Source organism: Bemisia tabaci, chromosome 7 (genome assembly GCF_918797505.1).
Source record: "Bemisia tabaci chromosome 7, PGI_BMITA_v3".
Classification (NCBI taxonomy): Eukaryota; Metazoa; Arthropoda; class Insecta; order Hemiptera; family Aleyrodidae; genus Bemisia; species Bemisia tabaci.
The window spans coordinates 18,045,983-18,051,982 of NC_092799.1; the positions used below are offsets into that span (position 1 = coordinate 18,045,983).

Here is a 6,000-nt window from a genome sequence, read left to right on the forward strand (position 1 = left end):
TGTTATCGTGGCTATCGCAAAATATTCGGGCTCCTGACTGCGTTATCCTAATTTTAAATGGGACCATTCATTCGACGATGCATTTTTTCGCATTACGAGCTTGCCAGAGTATTTTGCGCTTCGATTCGGTTCCATCCTCACTTCAGAGGAGACATGTTCGAATTCTCGCGCTATCCCAGTTTACGACCTGACAATAGATTCACTCCTCTTCGGCAATAACTCTTTTAAGGTGACGAACCAATAACCTCGGCAAGGGAGTCCTATAAGCCGAATCAGCACGACAAAAACACGCAATTCATCCCCCTTCCCCTCGATGACAACATATTTTAACCGTAATTTCTGAAAGTTATTTGTAACAATAATTCCTCTTTTCTAAAATCAACAATATAATATACGTTAGAAAACGCTAAAATACGGAGAAATAAATAAATGGCGTTAGCCAAAAATAAATTTGCGTTAAGGCGAGGGGGGAAAATTAAATAAATATGCTATCATTACAAGGGGATAAATTCAAATTTTGCATCATTTGGCGTAAATAAGACCCAAAAATTCCAAATATTAACAATTTTTTAACCTTGACAACAAATACCTATAAATATAAAATTGAAATTATATGTTTTTGTCGGCACAGTTGCCGGTTTTAGAGATGATTCATTTTGATTCGAATAGATATTTCAAACTTTTCGAATAACACTTAAAGCATTACTTCATAATATAAAATGGATTGAATGGACTCGCTATTCCTATGAGCAATTTCTACCAAATAGCGTTAAGCATCGAAAACTGTAATTCGCTTTTTTAAAGATCAATTTTTTTATTACACGAAGCAATTTGAGTTTTCACCTTAATGCTTTGCCCGTATCTTAAACCGGCTTTTCTGATGAAAAAAAATAACAAAAATGGTCAATGATTGCGATACCTTTGCTAAATTTCTAGCAGTACAGAGAACTAAGAAAGGCAATTATAGTCAACACAACAATTTCTTTATGCTGGAATGACCAAAAGTGGAACAAAAGGATACGAAAGAAGATGGAAAGAAATTTAAATAACGAATCCTTAATAACCCAAAATACATTCAAAGCTTTTGATTTTAGAGGCATAGAGCGAAATGGAGGGATGCCAAGATAATCAATTCTGAAACCACGCGGAAAGCGAAGCTAAGGCGCAAAAAATGGAGCACAGCGAAAGGGAATTGAGAGCATTATGACTTTCCTACAACAGAAAGAACCCGGATGTAACGTCAGAATTGATCGGAAAATTCGATCGATTGCTCAAGAGGTAAAAGAAATGAAAGCCAACGTCACTATCATTAATGGCTGGAAAATAAACATCAATTAAGGCAAGAGTTCGTTTAATTATGATGGACAGTGGATAGGGGAAGTTGGAAGTTGAGTTATCGCTGGCTGCACTGTTCAGTCCATTTAGGTGGAAAAAAGTATTCGTTTCCATTTGAAATCCCCCTTTGCTCGTTCCCCCTTTCATTCCACTTCACCGTATTATACAGTTACAGGCCTGGTTTACCGATGTCATCCCAACCCATTCCCAAGTTATTTTCTTCTGACTTAACTTCACATTTTACAACGAGACCCTGGCAAATTTTAACTCTCACAAATTTTGGCGATTAATATTGATAATTTTCATCTTCTTGGCGCTCTTAGCTTTTCTACAATCTATATTGCGTGCTGTGTTAAGGCGAGAGAGCCTTAGCTTTCGTGATGCACGCTACTTAAACTCCAAACTTAACAATTGGTGTCGATCATTTATTGTGCGATCCCTGATATGAAGAAGGTACCGTACTTTCTACCTCTCCATTTCAATATGAGGATATTCAAAAGGATCATCCAACAGAGCTTACTTTAAAATTAGATGACCTCGCTTATCTCTCCAAGTAAAGGCTAGGTAAGTAAACAGAGTGAAATTAATATATCTGAAATTAAATAAGATACAGTTAGATGGGTAAAAAATACGACTTTTAAATAGCTAAGAAAAATTAAATCAACAGCCCCTTATCAACAGAAGTAAAATGCTGTAAGTAAAGAAAAAACACGCACAAAAAATTGCTCTCGTACTCATCCACTCGGTAGTTCTTCTTATTAAATATCCCTTTCTTATAGGCTCTGGAGAGGAACATTTTAAACATCCTAACAAACTTTTAAATTCACTCTTTTGCGCTAGTTGAAATTACTCAATTTAATTTCACAGATAAAAAGGAAGCATAGAAATCGATTCAAGAAATTATAAGCGTGTGGGCACGCAAAATAAAAAAATAAAAATTAAATATCACCATTTAGGTATAGTCATTTGGGGTTCTCGTGTGTGGAAATTAATTCCAAGTTTGACCTTTACATCTGCCTATTTGATGTCCTACATTATAAAGCGCCCCCCCCCCTTCCTCTATGCGATATTTATTTAATATGCCTCAGTGAGAGGAAGAAACAAAAAATAATAAACATGAATACAAAAGAAGAATGCGTCATATGGTATGTGGATAGTGAGATAAAGCAGAGAACAAAATGACGATGATGAGAAAGTCCCTAAATACCTAGCTCCAATTTTTTTTTCTTTTTTTACATGCAATACGTAAGAACCTATAAGTATAATAGAGGCGATGCATCCAATTGAGATTGGTAACATCCTTGTTTACGGAGTTCGACAGGTTTTTGTTTAAAAGCTCGTTATCCATTCTTCAAGCTATTTCCCATTTTCGTTTCATTATGGAGTGACTTTACGAGTTAATCCTTAATAAGTTATTAGGACTAGCAATAGAGGAAACACTTCATAATCGGGCAGCACTTAGAGCTGCAATAAAACTGGACAGCTTGGATTATTCAGTTTGAGGTCAATGTTAGGCGAGTTTTACAATTCTTGGACAAAACAAAGCTTTAATTAGTGTCATAAGTGACACATGGTCAACAACAAAATACAAGTTGCGCACATTGGTGGACTTGCAGCTTCAATTATGGGGAAAAAGAAATAAATCGCACGAAACGTAGCTGAATTCAACTAAATGAACTGATTCGAAATTGCTAGTTATTTTGGAAAAATGCAGGGAGCATTCAAGATCATGTTGTTGATCCTAAAACGTTATAATTAGATTGCATTTTGCAATTTGGAACTACAATTTCTGGCTGATACATTAAACTACCTATCTACTAATTGCACCTATGTTGGGTATATTTATAATGAGCAAGAAATTTTAATTTTTAATTGCAAAATGGGATCTAAGTAATTACCGATCGCGTCCGAGGTAAAATGGGATTTTTTCGAATTTTCAATATTCAACGAAAAGAACCGATCTATTCGAGGTCACTTTCGATCGACTTTACTCCGGCGAGCTGACTTCATCATGACCGAAACCAGATGGAGCCAGGGCCCGGACTTTGCCCCCTCAGAATTTCATTTGGCTCCCTTGGGCTAATTTACAGGATCATGCAACAAGACAGACCAACGATTTCAACTCAGGAATTGTTTTCCGAAGAGTCTTTCAGTGAGAAAAGCTGAAAATTGCTCCAGTGACTTCACAATTTAAAATTTTTTCCAGAATCCTGGATCGAAACTGAAGGAGTGTACCGTGACCCCCAAGGTAAGGTGCCTTTCGGCACCCATAGTCTCCTTTGATGATGAGTCCTCCTATGCATCCTCCCCCTCCCAAGAAAAAAAAATACCACTTCCTGACTTTAAACTTGGGGCGTTGGAACTTTATACTGCTACAAATGAAGTATTAAACTTCCAGCAGGGGGATTCAGTCACCCTAGACTACGGTGAAAATTTCGACCGATGATACCGTCATTCTAAAGTAAATGTTCGGTACTAAAAAGGAATTGAGCAGAATTCAGTTTTGCTCGTATAGGGATTTCCGATTCCCAATACGGGACAGCCCAACTGTATGCATACGGAATGGTGAGGTTTTAAAGGATTGTGCCAGACGATTTAACATCTTTGAAGATGCCGGCGTGTGAACATTTCTAAAAACCGTGCAAAAATTTAATAGATTGGCGAAAATTGGGCACTGATTTTGAGATTTTTAAGAACGAGTTGAGTCGAGTAGTCAAGTAACATTTTGACACGACACGCACATTTTCCGAATTGGTTAAAACTTTGAGACAGTGACGATTTGTGATTTCTAACCTCACAGATCAATCGGCAGCTACAGGCTGAGACACAGCAATTTGAAGGAAGTTAAATCCTCATGAAAGCAGTGGTTTGGACGTTTTCCGCAGCTTTTATGGCTCGTCGAAATCGTAATCCGAAATCTAATGGTACTTACAGAAAGTGATGTAGAAATGGAGCGGTAGATGGAACACTTGAAAACAGCCAGACAGTTAGTAAAATCCACAGAGCACAATTTCAAAGAACAGAGCATTCTTTAAAACAATCAAAACACGGGTATATATCTGCAGAGTAATCCAGTGACTTGGGGGTGAATACTCCACACACGCGAAAAAAATGTAAACAAATTACCGAAGCGGGAAGCTGGAAAGCACGGTGCACACACACACAGACAGCGATAACACAAGTTTCTATCAATCACAGCACGGCACAGGAAGCGAGCGGCGGTGGAAACACATGTGCTAAAGCTCAAAGTTTAGCCGCTCCGAGGGGAGACACGATTCGTTCGATAAGACGCGGGGCTGCGACTGAGCGCGAATAGGGTTAGCGCACCCGATGACAACCAAAGTTTTTGAGACGAGATGCGAGACACTCGAACGTAAACTGGCGAGCTTTTCCGCGAAGTAAAAGCTCGGGGGAAAGCGAAGAGAGAAAGCACGGTGGAGGAGTGTTCAAGGAACGCGGAGCGGACGCAACTCACCGGGACCTCTGGCTCCAACCCATATCAGTTGGGTACTAACTACTACTGAAACATCAACTCTTTGCTTCCATTCACCGCGCGCGTAGCGCGCCGCGCCGAGCTTCTGCGCACAGGATAGGTTCCCCTCCCTGCCCCGGCCGCGCCGGGCCGTTCCCTAAAAGAAAAAAATCATAAAAACTATAACTTTTTCTTATTAACTTCGCATCGGGACTTTCCCGATATGCATAATTTCAATACTACATCGTTATTCATTCTCTTGACTTCTTTTCATTTTTCTCCCCATGCCTCGACGTCTCCCCCCTTCCCGTCTGCCGCTTCTCCTCCTCGCTCGCGCTCCTTCTGAACCCTTTCGCCTCGGGTCGACCCGTCTCTCTCCTTCTCTATGCCGGTCTGGAACGCCTGCACCTAGCGATTTTAATTATCGTCATCTTTTCTTTTCCAAACATGCGTTTTCTTACTCATTCCCTGTTTCCGTTGCAGAACATAATTCACTCCCCGGCTCCAGCCTCGGTGTAAGCGAATTCTGAAAATTTTCAATCACTGCGAATCCAAATCTATGTTTTCCCACGGCGTTTTGAGATGAGGGCTTTCCGCGGCTTGATTGTTTGAAAAACGACGGTAAAACTCCCAAAGCATTTGTCTCGTTTGCCGGTTTAAAAATTTCTGCTTCTATTTGATTTTTTTGAGGGAGAATAAATCAACATCATTCCTTGAAATTTTTTGGAATTCACTTCACGCAAGGAAGAAAAATTACGAAATAAAAAAATTGAGATGAAAGCTCTCCGCGGCTTGAACGTTTGAAAATCGAAAACTACCAAACCACGTATCTCGTTTGTAGTGTTTAAAAATCTCCGCTCCTGTTTGATTTTTTTGAGGGAGAATAAATCAGCAACATTCCTTGAAATTTTTTGGAGTTTACTTCGCACAAGGAAGAAAAATTACAAAATTAAAAAAATTGAGAGGAAAGCTTTTCGCGCGGCCTGAACGTTTGAAAAGCGACGGTAAAACTACCAAACTACGTATCTCGTTTGCTGTGTTTGAAAATGTCCGCTCCTATTTTTTTTTTTTTTTTTTTCAGGAGAATAAATCAACATTATTCTTTGGAATTTTTCAGAATTTACCTCGCACAAGGAAGAAAAATCACAGAAATTTTTAATAACTGACGTTGGGTAGTGCTTCATTTGAAAAAA

General features: G+C 39.0%; 1 protein-coding gene across 1 annotated transcript in view; it reads right to left on the reverse strand.

Annotated features, from left to right (window-relative positions):
* LOC109029673 (zinc finger protein castor homolog 1) overlaps positions 1–5,088 on the reverse strand; it is a 226,252-nt gene extending 221,164 nt beyond the window's left edge. Inside the window, exon 1 of the mRNA XM_019040250.2 lies at positions 4,268–5,088. The gene's annotated coding sequence lies outside the window, so the exon portion shown is untranslated. The remainder of the gene's footprint in view (positions 1–4,267) is intronic.
* Positions 5,089–6,000: the final 912 nt, after the last annotated feature.